The following is a 13,784-nucleotide window of genomic DNA, read 5'->3' as shown; positions in this document are numbered from 1 at the left end:
AAACAGCTGACATCACCTTATGAATTTGTTTCTCAATTTCCCACTGACTATTCCGGGGTCTATAATACAATCCCAATAAAGTGATCATTCCTTTCTTATTTCTCCGTTCATCCCAAATAACCTCCCTGGATATATTTCTGGGAACATCTTCCCTCAGTACAGCTGTAATGCCAACCCTGATCAAAAAGCCATTCACCCTTACTCTTTGCCTCCCTTGCTGTCCTTCCTGTCACATTTGTTTCCAGAACATTAAGCTGCCAGTCCAGTCCATCCCTGAGCCACGTTTCTGTAATAGTTCTGATATGTCCCATGTTTCTAACCATGCCCTGAGTTCATTTGCCTTCCCTGTTCAGCCCCTCTCATTGATATAAATGCTGTTTAATTCTTCAGTCCTACCTTGTTCCCTATTTGTCTTTGGAGGAGAAAGTGAGGACTGCAGATGCTGGAGATCAGAGCTGAAAATGTGTTGCTGGAAAAGCGTAGCAGGTCAGGCAGCATCCAAGGAACAGGAGAATCGACGTTTCGGGCATCCTGTTCCTTGGATGCTGCCGAAGGGCTATGCCCGAAACGTCGATTCTCCTGTTCCTTGGATGCTGCCTGACCTGCTGCGCTTTTCCAGCAACACATTTTCAGCCCTATTTGTCCTTGCCTGCCCTGACTCTTTGACTCGCTGCTTTTATCAACTATACCAGTCTCCGATTGATTTTTCCTTACTATCTCCCTGGGTGTCTCTCGCTCTCGCTCGCTCTCTCCTCTCTACCATCCCCCCCCACTCATTTAAATCCTCTCGAGCAGGTCCAGCAATTCTCCTCCCTGCCAGTATATTAGTCGCCTTCCAAGTCAGATGCAATCCGTCCTTCTTGTACAGGTCACTTCTACCCTAGAAGAGATTCCAATGATCCAAAAAATGAATCCGTCTCCCATTTACCATCTCCTAAGCCATGCATTCATCTGCTCTATCCTCTTATTCCAACCCTTACTAGCTCATAGCACCAAGAGTAATCCAGATATTACTACTCTCCAGCACCTCATTTTTAAATTCCTGCCTAACTGTTTTTCTATCATCAGAATTTCATTCTTTTCCCTTCCTACGTCGTTGGTTCCAATGTGTACAATGGCCTCCTGCTGGACCCTCTTCCCCCTAGAACATTCTGCATCCTCTCTGAGACATCCTTGATCCTGGCACCAGTGAAGCAACACCATTCTGATTTTTCGCTGCTGGCCACAGAAACATCTGCCTGTGTCTTGGACTAGAGTCCCCAAACACAATTGATCTCTTGGAACCCGACGTAGTCCTCATTACATTGGAGACAGTCTTGATACCAGAAACTTGGCTGTTCATGCTACATTCCCCTGAGAATCCATCACCTCCTACATTTTCCAAAACAGCATACTGTTTTGAAATTGGGATCGCCACAGAAGACTCGTGCATTACCTGCCTACCTCTCATCTTTCTTCGAGTTACCTCATCTGTGTAACTGTATCTGCAGCTTTTCTTCCTTCCTATAACTGCCGTTCATCGCACCCTCTTGCTTTTGTCTATTCCTCGTTGTCTCTAGCTGACGCTCCAACTGATCCTTTCACTCTGGTAGGATTCACAACCAACAGCATTTATTGCAGATATAATCCACAGTAACCTGTAAACGCTCCCTAAATTCCCACATCCAACAAGAAGAGCATATCACTCTACTAAGGGCCATTTTTGCTGCTTTCAGTCTTAGACCCAGAAAATAGCACTGTCTTATTCATCTACAAACACAGCTCCAGGCTAACTTAATACTTATGGCTTATATTTTTAAGTTTAATTAAGAAAAGTATCTCGATAAAACATTTAATCAGGAGAGAACCCACTCTACTCACTACTGCAGACTTGCAGAAAGGCTTCACTTAAAACTGAGTGTGGTGCTGGAAAAGCACAGCAGGTCAGGCAGCATTCAAGGAGCAGGATAATCGACATTTCAGGTCAGAGCCCTTTATCAGGAATTCCTGGTGGCCATTCCTGATGAAGGGCTCTGGCCCGAAATGTCGATTTTCTTCCTCCTCAGATGCTCCCTGACCTGCTGTACCTTTCCAACACCACAGACTCAACTCTGATCTCCAGCATCTGCAGACTTCACTGTGTCCACATCTAAGACTTTTCACTTATCTGTTTCTGTGCTGTGACCTCTCCCAAACAGGTTCCTCCAAGATCAGTTGTGAATTTCATATCCTAGATGCTCTCTGATGTCCAGCGATATATTAATTCAAACAGCAAAGACTGTAACTGCACAGGTTCACTGCTTTCAGTTAGCAGTGTGGGTTTCTTTCACATACTCGCTCTCTCTCCTGCACTGACAGACCATGTGCTGCCTTTGTCTGTTCCTCTCCCTTTTAAAGGTGCTGTTGTTTTGACTTTTTTTCCTCAAAGTTCCACAATAGTGCAACAGCATATAAAACAGTAATTGCTGATCCTGGAGCTCAGGGAAATCACCTCCAACATCTAAAGTAGTTCAAAAAAGGAGCTGCATGTTACAGCGAGACATTTTTCCCATCCTCCATCATGGATCACCCGGTCGATCTCCTCAAATTTACTACTTACCCCAACATCCAGTACATGCTGGTCTACTGAATTCCACTTGACCACTTGAGAACTAATTTCTCCTCCAGTCTTTTAAATCTCCTATCCCTTATCCTGAAATCTAGTTCTAGATTGCCCCATGTGAGAAGACCTCTTTTCTCTGTCTACTTTGCCAATCCTCTTTTGCACTTTGTATGTCTTAATTAGATTTCCTCTCATTTCTCTAACTCCAGTCAGAATATGCCTAAACTACTCAACCTCTCTTCATAAGATAAGCCGTTCACCTCTGGAGTCAATATAGTGAACCTGTTGAATGAAGTTTTCATACCTTTGTTAGACCTTCATCTTTAACAGAATTATGGTAGCAGTTGCACAATAAGTAGCAAACAGTAAGTTGATTACGAAATGCTACTTAACTGTTTTCCAACAGGTAGCTAAGGCATCCTTAAATGTTGACATCATCAATACAAACTGTATCTTGATTCCAAAAAATCTTGTCATGTGTGACATGACAGCTTGTACACTGCCATCAATACACGCTTTCTAGCCCTGGCGGTAGGTTAATTGGCCCAGACTTTGATGACTGGTTGCTGTTCCAACATAGATGGGAGTTGAGCGTGGACACACTGCAGAATTGAAGGAACTGCCTGGGAACTGCACCTGGAACCCTCTCTTTCCCCCACCTCACCCTAGTTCCAAACTTCCAGTTCAGCACTGTCCCCATGACTTGTCCTACCTACTTATCTTCTTTTCCACCTATCCACTCCACCCTCCTCTCTGACCTATCACCTTCATCCCCACCCCCATTCACCTATTGTACTCTATGCTACTTTCTCCCCACCCCCACCCTCCTCTCATTTATCTTTCCACCCTGCAGGCACTCTGCCTCTATTCCTGATGAAGGGCTTTTGCCCGAAACGTTGATTTTCCTGCTTCTCGGATGCTGCCTGAACTGCTGTGCTCTTCCAGCACCACTCTAACTCAGAATCTGGTTCCCAGCATCTGCAGTCATTGTTTTTACCTGGAACCCTTCAAAGCTCTCCATATAAACAGATAATTCAGAGGGTTCCAATGAAATTATGTAAATACAGCAACTTTTTATGAATTGGCACCTATGGAACCAGGAGTCTGCCGGTTAATCAAGCATTCCAGGTAATAAAGTGGTACACATAACCACAGTACAAGCCCTGACCAAGTGAAGCTTCAAGCCATCAACGTCCCTCAAAAAATCTATGCACAAAATATCACACCTAAAATCAATGTGACAACACAATAAGTAATAGAAACTTAATGAAGAGGGTACACACGCCGCTATTATTTATTTATAGCATAATTACTTGAACATCATGGTAGATTGCAGTATTGGATAAAATCATGAGGGGCATGGAAAGGATGAATAGACAAAGTTTCTTCCCTGGGGTGGGGGAGTCCAGAACTAGAGGGCATAGATTTAAGGTGAGGGGGGAAAGATACAAAAGAGACCTAAGGGGCAACTTTTTCACGCAGAGAGTGGTATGTGTATGGAATGAGCTGCCAGAAGATGTGATGGAGACTCGTACAGTTGCAACATTTAAAAGGCATCTGAATGGGTATATGAATAGGAAGGGTTTGGAGGGATAGGGATTGGGTGCTGGCAGGTGGGACTAGATTAGGTTGGGATATTTGGTCAGCATAGACGAGTTGGACTGAAGGGTCTGTTTGCGTGCTGCACATCTTTCTGACTCTGACTTTATGATAAACTTTGCCAGTTTATCAAGAGTGCTCCTGGTTGATAAGGTGCTGCTGAAAACAAAGTTTGCTGTAGTTACTTTGGAAAAATTAGACTGTGAAATAAAGTGCATAACTCTTGAGTAACTCTTCAACTGGCTGCATACTTGACTCTCTCATCCCTGATTGCCATATATATTCATGTATAGGTCAAATTTTGAAGATTTTTTTTTAAGGTGCAAGTAAGGAGTCGTCTAATACAAGGGCACAAGTTTTGAGGGGCTGAAATTCATGCAGCAGTTCAAAAACTGTATTATTAGAAACAATGATTTGATCTCACAACTAATCCCACATAAAGAAGAAAAGCAATGCATTATGGTAAATGTAATTACCAGATAAAAGCAAGAGACTGGTTTGAAAATTTAACATGTCAAAGATTCATTGAAATCCTGGAAAATCACACTCTTCGACACCGTTGTGGCCTGGTATGATGGCACACTTAAAATGAAACATTTATTACATTCAGTGTGGAAGCATCTTGAACTTGCCCACCAAATTCTTCCATTTCCCTTCCATTTGTACTCATATGTTTTGAACCTCAGCAACATTAACACATTTGTCAAAAGAATGAAAGATGTGCTGGTATGTAGCTAATATATCTCCATTTTATTCGGATATAATGGCACAATTAAAATGATTAACTTTTTAATGATATTAACTTTTGGATGTATAGTGAACAAAGTGCAATAAGTACTGATAGACTTAGACTTAGTACTGGTCTGAATGAATGAATGAATCAAAACATGCTGTAGTAAACCAAGTAGAGTAATGAATGAATAGAGATGCAATATAGTAAATAAAGAGCAAGAATAGCGTTATCACAATTAATGCGATTTAATGTGATATATTAAGGTTGACCTATACATGAGATATATGGAAAATACAAGATTTTTTGGCCAAAAATAAGGGGTCGGCTTACATCAATCTGTACACGAATATATATGTCTCCACCAGACCATATAAGACCATCAGTCTATGACCTGACACATATGGTGCACTGTTCCTCCAGCACCCTGCTAAGTTGCCGAACGTACTTGTTTAACGGTAACTGTCAAAGTAGTTGTCTGTGATTCCAGACCTTTAAATTTCAGTGTTCAGCAGCTGATTGCTGTGAAAAGGTGATGTGATTTGCCTTCAGTAGACTGTTTATTGTTATGGGGGAGCGGTCAGAATGGACGTATGGCTCCACATATAGAGTCATAGAGATGTACAGCATGGAAACAGACCCTTTGGTCCAACCTGTCCGTGCCAACCAGATATCCCAACCCAATGTAGTCCCATCTGCCAGCACCTGGCCCATATCCCTCCAAACCCTTCCCATTCATATACCCATCCAAATGTCTTTTAAATGTTGCAGTTGTGCCAGCGTCCACCTCTTCCTCTGGCAGCTCATTCTAAACACGTACAACCCTCTGTGTGAAAAAGTTGCCCTTTAAGTCTCTCTTTTATATCTTTCCCCTCTCACCCTAAACCTATGCCCTCTAGTTCTGGACTCCCCGACCCCAGGGAAAAGACTTTGTCTATTTACCCTATCCATGCCCCTCATAATTTTGTAAACCTCTATATGGTCACCCCTCAGCCTCCGACACTCCAGGGAAAACAGCCCCAGCCTTTCCCTTTCGCTCAATTCCTCCAACCCTGGCAACATCCTTGTAAATCTTTTCTGAACCCTTTCAAGTTTCACAACATCTTTCTGATAGGAAGGAGACCAGAATTGCATGTAATATTCCAACGGTGGCCTAACCAATGTCCTGTACAGCTGCAACATGACCTCCCAACTCCTGTACTCAATACTCTGACCAATAAAGGAAAGCATACCAAACGCTGCCTTCAAATATCTGAAGGAGCTCCAATTGGCGTCTCCTTCCCTTTATGAAAAAAGAGGGTAGTGTGTCAAGTTTATAAGATAATCACTTCTCTGAAAATCCAGCTCAATATGTCGTTGCTGTATGTGTTTCATAATTTTTTTCATTACTTTTTTAATGATTTGTTTCCTTGACTGTCTTCACATTTTTGGGGTGCCTAAAATGTTCAGATAATTGATCACTGTTGTAGTGAGTGAAAAAGTACTTTATGCAGAGAAATGACTTCACAAATGGTTAGGACATGAATGGCAGGACTTTACTGTAGTTATCTTTTTTTGGTTCCATCCCTAAATGGTCCAGTGCAATCCTTGCAATTTCCAGTCTTAGACAATCTTACCTGGTGTGACAGCTTGATGCTGCTTTTCCACATAACATTTCTCTCTCCCTCTCCCTAAATATTTAAGGGTTGCTGAGTGAAGACTTGTCTTGATTTTACTGCAAGTTGAAGAAGCAGCCTGTGTCTACCTCATAGGGATCAAACACACTGATGGGATTCTGAATGAAGTGATAGTCACCTGGCCAACTAAGCAAACCAGAACCCTTCGCTCCCCCAAATAACCACACTACCCCGCAGCATCAGCAAACATGGATTTGGTTTCTGCATATGTTCTGATGATATTGGTTTCTGAACTCTATCTGCCCACCACCACCACAGCCAACCTCTCAGATACAGGTTTGACATCCAGTATTAGTTTTGCCCTTATTAATTTCAGCTGAACACTAACACTTAAATTCTTAGATACATGCTCATCAATTCACGTGGATAGACATCCGTGCTGAGCCAGCAGAACTTTATTCTTTGCATTTTCTCTGATCTTAAGCCTAGCAGTTGTATGTATCCAAGACTATTGCATTTCATCTTCAGCCCCCGCCCCTCCAATTTCATGTTTCCTGCTGGATCAATGTGCTGTATTCTTCACCTTTTTCACTGCTGCACAGGGGGCAGCACTCTGAGTCAGGAGATTGTGTTTTAGCCCCATTTGAGAGATGACTACAAAATCTAAGCTGATACTTCACTGCCTTACCTATAGGACTGCTATCTTTTGAATTAATGTTAAATTGAGATCCTGTTTGCCTTCAAATCGCTCAAAGATTTAATGAGAACTTTTTTTAAAAAGTGCAGGGCCAGTAGTTGTCTTTTGACCATCATTTTGTTGTTTTAAAACAGTCATTATCTCATTGCAGCTTGTGGAAACTTTGCTTTACACAAATTGGCTGCCATGGTTTCTGTTTCAAAACTGTAAATACAATTCAAGAGTTAATGATTTTTGGAAAGGTTTGTAGCTCAGGTTGCAGTTCTGGATGTAAGCTTGCTTGCTGAGCTGGAAGGTTTGTTTTCAGATGTTCCATCACCGTCCTAGGTAACATCTCAGTGTGCCTCCAGTGAAGCGCTGGCAGTATGTCCTGCTTTCTGTTTGTGTTCTGGTTTCTTTGGGTGGGTGATATCATTTCTGGTCATTTTTCTCAGAGGATGGTAGTTAGGATCCAAGTTAATGTGTTTATTGTTGGAGTTACATTTGAAATGCCATATTTCAAGGAATTCTTGTGCATGTCTCTGTTTGGCTTGTCCAAGGTTGGAAATGTTGTCCCAGGCAAAGTGATGTCCTTTGCCTGTATGAAAGGATACTAGTGAAAGTGGGCTATGTCTTTTTGTGGCTAGTTTGATGTTCATGTATTCTGGTAGCTAGTTTTCTGCCTGTCTGTCCAATGTAGTATTTGTTACAGTTGGTCTGAGTAGTCTGGAAGTCATTTCAGAGATGTCTTTGTAGGATAATGTTGGGTTTCTGGGCGTGTTGTCTGCTTGTTTGGGTTTGTTGCTGAGAATTCGGTGGACTGTTTATTTGGTACCCATTCTTCATGAATACGATGTTTAGGTATTTCTCTTATGCTCTTCAAAGTTCCTTGGTGCTGCAGTCTGGTGGATCATTGAAATAGTGTCTTAATGCAGCTTTATTTGTGGGTGTTGGGATGATTGCTTCTGTAGTTAAGTATTTGGTCCATGTGTGGTGGTTTCCTGTTGATGCAAGTTTGAAGTTCCCTGTTGATTGTTCTGCTGTGACATAGGAATGGCAGTTTGTTTTTGATCTCCTCTTTTGTGAATTTTATGCCAGTAAGGATATTATTGATGGTGTTACGGGTTTCCTCTGATTTGTTTCATTTGGTGATGACCAAGGTATCATCCATGTAGTGGACTGAAAATTTGTGTTTCATCCAAAAGTATTTCATTTGCTGTAAAGCACTTGGGAATGAAAGGTGTTAGGGCACCATTTTGTTTTATTTGACAACGCTGTTTTCGGATTCATTTTTGTTTTTGGGCTAATTTATCATTCTTGGTAACTGCTTTATGGATACAGTCATGTGGATACATTGCCTCCATCATTTGTGTTGATTTTTAAAGGTATATTTTGGACTAGGTAGAAAAATTCCCCTCTGCAATTATCAACTGTTCATTGAATTTAAAGTCATTATGCTAGGAAATTATTGGTTTTCTCGAGACACCATATTTATAAATTGGCATAAGCCAACAGATATGAGTTAATTTTTCAAAATAACCAGTACATATTTAAAAGCTATTGCTTTAAGCACATTTCAGATTGAGGTCACAGCTGATGCGTTTTCATTCCATCTTTACAAAGCTGGATGATTTTAACCAGGCAGTTTGTACCTTTTTAACTCTAATCTCAACCTCACATTTAAATTTAACAATTGCTGCTGTGTTTTCCCATATTGTAGCTTCTGAATAAATGCACCCTTAAGTTAGAGATTCCCATTTATCTGCAAGGATTTCACTATATCAGTGATTTCAAGTTTTTCAACCTCCTGGTCAGTTTTTCTTTATCAGTAGATTTAAGAATTGTTCTGGTTGCTTTTCAGTCTCTCTCTTTTATCTCTTCCTTTCTCCTCCACCCTCTTGCAACTTTCCTTTCTCCTCTTCATCCTTGCAGCCTTCTGTGTTCTCACCCCCTTGCACCCTCTCTTTCCCAACTCTTCCAACCCATTGCCAGATCATTTGTATGTCCAATCGCCACCCTCCTCCCCCAAAATCCTCAGCAGTCTCACCAGCTTTTTCCTACCCATTCCTTGTCACCCAGTACAGACACTTCGGCCCTCAATTCTTATCCATCCTTTGTGTTTTGAATTGTCTATACCACCGCCCCTTCAGGAATTGACAATGTAATTGTCATTTGGACTTTGAATCATTGCTCATCTCTTCTGATATGTGGAGACCAGAACTGAACAAAGTACTCCAGATGTGGCCTTACATTGAGCAAACTTTGCAAAGTGTTGTAGGACCTGCTTAACTTGAAAATGCTGTATAAATGTAAAATGTTCACATCTGCCAGATGATATCAACTATTGTACAAGGTAGTTGACCTGAAAAAGTTAACATACAAGATTTTGGAATGGCTGTGTCCATTGCTGTGTAAATGACATGACTGTCTCTCGAGGAGCTGGTTGAATCTAAGTAGTTAGTCAGTTCTACAGCCTACACCATGTAGCAGAGACTTTGTTACTACTCGGAGAGAACAATGTCTCTTACCTAATATTAATGTAGTTAACCAGTTTTAAGCTAAAGTAACCTGGTGCCTAAGTAATGTAAAGTAAATTATTTCTTCTTCTCAAGTTTGTGCCTCTTAAGACTTCAGTGGTTAACCCTTCACTTAATATTAGTCTTCAAGGTTTACCAGTATTGAGAGATGGCGAAAGCAAATCAACCCAAAGAACATCCCAGCAGGACCATTGCCAGTTGTGTACATCTTCCACAACATAATGCCAGCAGTGATGACTGGTGAAGATGTCAGATTCAACAGTACAATGTATTTGAAGAGGATAAAATTCTGCATAAAAGAAAGAACCACCTCTTTAAGACTGTAACTATATTAAACCAGGAACATGAAGCCAGCCAGCACTTCTCGCAGCAGAGACAGCATAAATCCTAGCGGTACAGCAGCTTTTTTGTATCATCCAAAAACTGGGGGAGTGGTACAGAGCATAATGTGAGGATTCGAGAGTTCCACTAAAGCAGTTAGACGTAGGTCCAAGTCAGGATCTGACAAAGAAGCAATTGATATTAGGCCCAGATGTCAATTGAATCTCTCCTCAGAGGGGTACAACGTGGTTCTGGGCTTGGAAGCTGAGGAAAGGCAGAATCAGGAAAATTTATTTCAAACTAGCATTATTAACTTAATCTTAATATATACTGCAGAGGAAATCTTCAATTTGAGACCATTATTTAATAATTATTTCAAAACAGAAACATTGTTGGTAAGACAATAATAAGTTATGTACATGAGAGGCAGAAGAAGGCTTTATTAGGAGGAGTATTGTATCAGTAAGAGGCAGGATATCATGAGAGATGTTCCAATCTTCTATCTCGCTTGCAGTTATGAGAAAGATGTTCGAATCTTCCATTATGGAAGTTTTTTAAAGATCCTCTTCAAAATGAAGATCTCCAGTTTGCAAGTAATTTTACTGCTCATTTAATGATAATGACCATTAACAAAGGAATACTTTCTTTTGTGTGTCACCTGTACTCAAATTTAAAATGTATATATTTCCTTGTACGTGGTAATGCAATTGGAATTTAGGCATTCTCCTGATCAAGTCACCAGTTATTCATCAAGAGAAACCAATCTGAATTTGAAGCTCCAGCGGGTTAGTGTGAAGATACACAACATGAATTGTAGAATTGTTAATATTTCATAACCATAGATACCACATGCAGGCATTTCAGTTTACCCTACACTTTAAGCCTTCAAATGTGTAGGTCAGTTAATTATGTTATGTTTTTTAAATGCACTCAAGGGCACTATTTTTAAACAGGGACTCCTGGCAACGTTAGTATGCTGGTTATTAATATAATCTTTTGGCTTGCTTGTTTAAATTATTTTTCCGATGTATCTAGGTTACAGGATATTCTACATTACCAGTAAACACTGCTTTTTTTTTCTGGACAAAGCAGTTGTGGCCTGTTTCTGCCGACTAGGACTAGATTGTAACAAACAGTTTCGAAAATTATGTTTCAAGGTATTATTCTTCAACTTTGCATCCAAGATGGCTCCCAGAAGCTGTTTTAGTTAATATTTCTATTTCACCTTTAACGTAACAAAACAGTTTAATCTACCATAAGAAACAGGAGTTTTCAAGCCTGCTCTGCCGTTCAATGGGATCATGACTGATCCAACATGTGTCCAGTTTCCTGCCCTTTTACCCCGTAATCCTTGATTTCCCCAAGTGATCAAGAATCTATCTATCTCAGCCTTAAATAAACGCAGATCATTTACATAAATGATTTGGATGCAAGCATAAGAGGTACAGTAAGTAAGTTTGCAGATGACACCAAAATTGGAGGTGCAGTGGACAGCAAAGGTGGTTACCTCGGATTACAACAGGATCTTGACCAGATGGGCCAATAGGCTGAGAGGTGGCAGATGGGGTTTAATTCAGATAAATGTGAGGTGCTGCATTTTGGGAAAGCAAATCTTAGCAGGACTTATACACTTAATGGTAAGGTCCTAGGGAGTGTTGCTGAACAAAGAGACCTTGAAGTGCAGGTTCATAACTCCTTGAAAGTGAAGTCACAGGTAGATAGGATAGTGAAGAAGGCATTTGGTATGCTTTCCTTTATTGGTCAGAGTATTGAGTACTGGAGTTGGGAGGTCATGTTGCGTCTGTAGAGGACATTGGTTAGGCCACTTTTGGAATATTGCGTGCAATTCTGGTCTCTTTCCTACCGGAAAGATGTTGTGAAACCTGAAAGGGTTCAGAAAAGATTTACAAGGATGTTGCCAGGGTTGGAGGATCTGAGCTATAGGGAGAGGTTGAACAGGCTGGGGCTGTTTTCCCTGGAGTGTTGGAGGCTGAGGGGTGACCTGATAGAGGTTTACAAAATTATGAGGGACATGGATAGGGTAAGTAGGCAGAGTCTTTTCCCTGGGGTTGGGGGGTGCAGAACTAGAGGGCATAGGTTTAGGGTGAGAAGGGAAAGATATAAAAGGGACCTAAGGGGCAACTTTTTCACACAGAGGGTGGTACGTGTATGGAATGAGCTGCCAGAGGATGTGTTGGAGGCTGGTACAATTGCAACATTTAAGAGGCATTTAGATGGGTATATGAATGGGAAGGGTTTGGAGGGATATAGGCCGGGTGCTGGCAGGTGGGACTAGATTGGGTTGGGATGTCTGGTCGGCATGGGCAGATTGGACCGAAGAGTCTGTTTCCGTGCCGTACATCTGAGTCTAACTCAGCTCCCGCAGTTTGGTGTGACAAGGACCTCCAGGGGCACTCAACCCTCCGAGGGATGAAATTCCTTCTGATCTGATTCTTAAAGTAGGTGCCCCTTTATGCTGAGCCAATGCCCTCTGGTCCTATACTCTCCCGTGAGGGGAAGCATCCTCTCAGCATTTAACCTGTCAAGCCCCTTAAGAATCCTACATGTTTCAATGAGGTCATCCCTCGTTCTTCTAAACTCATGAGTAGAGTCCCAACCTGTTTAGTTTTTGCTCAAAAGATCCCTCCATAGCAGGGATCACCCTAATGAACATTTACCTGATCTGCCTCCAATGAAATGTTATCTTTTCTTAAGGGGACCAGAACTGCTCGTAGTATTCTCTGTATGGTCTCACCAGCACCTTGTAACATTGCAGTAAGACTTCCCTACTACTTTTTCCCCAACCTGCCTGATTACTTGCTGCATCTGTGTGCTGGCTTGCTATTTTTTGTGTACAAATATCCCCAAGTCTCTGTGTTGCAGCTTTCTGCAGTTTGCTCCATTTAAATAATAATTTGTTGTTTTGTTCTCCCTTCCAAAATGAATAACCTTGCATTTTCCTTTCTTATATTTTTCAACATTTTATCTATTTAATTAACCTATGAATATTTCTCTCTATATTGTTTATATCCCTCTCACAACCTGCTGTTCCATCTATTTGTGTGTCTGCAATTTTGGTTATTGTACATTGATCCCTGTGAAACACCACTGTCATGGGTCACCAACTTGAAAAAGAACCCCTTATCCCAAATGGCTATTTCCTGCCCATTAGCCAGTTCTCTATTTATGCCGGAACACTACCTCCAACACTGAGCTTTTGTCTTATGACTTAACCTTTTGTGAGGTGCCTTACCTCATGACTTCTGTCTAAACACAACACATCTACTTCTTTATCCACTCTGGTTAAGCCTTTGTTGCAAAACTGTAATAAGTTAGTCACGCTAATTCTTCTTGATTTTCCAAATGTTCTGCTATTATTTAATTCCATATCTGTCTCTCATGTTTTTTCTAATAATAGATGTTAAATTAATTGGTCTAAACTTACCTTTTTTGCATCCCTACCTTTTTGGATGGAGGTGTTAAATCAGCCTTTTTCTAATTCTCTGGTACTTTTCCAGGGTCCAAAGATTTTGGAAAACTACAGCCAATGCATCTCTAGCTAACTCTTAGGATATAAGCCATCAAGGCCAGGGAGGTATCTACCTTTAGCCCCATTAACTTTTCTAATGCTGCTTCTTTAGTGATGTTAGTGGTATTTAATTCCTCCCCCATATTCATTCTTATTAATGGAATGTTCAAAGTATCTTTCACCATTAAGACTAAT

The 13,784-nt window shown here is 41.0% G+C and overlaps 1 protein-coding gene across 2 annotated transcripts in view; it reads left to right on the top strand.

Moving 5' to 3' along the window:
• Positions 1–13,784, top strand: part of LOC122554117 (cAMP-dependent protein kinase catalytic subunit beta) — a 221,348-nt gene that overhangs the window by 43,970 nt on the left and 163,594 nt on the right. The gene's annotated exons all lie outside the window — the stretch shown is intronic.

The sequence above is a fragment of the Chiloscyllium plagiosum genome, chromosome 11, assembly GCF_004010195.1.
Source record: "Chiloscyllium plagiosum isolate BGI_BamShark_2017 chromosome 11, ASM401019v2, whole genome shotgun sequence".
Taxonomy (NCBI): Eukaryota; Metazoa; Chordata; class Chondrichthyes; order Orectolobiformes; family Hemiscylliidae; genus Chiloscyllium; species Chiloscyllium plagiosum.
The sequence above is the reverse complement of the archived record's forward strand: the minus strand, read 5'-3'. Positions and strand labels throughout refer to the sequence as shown.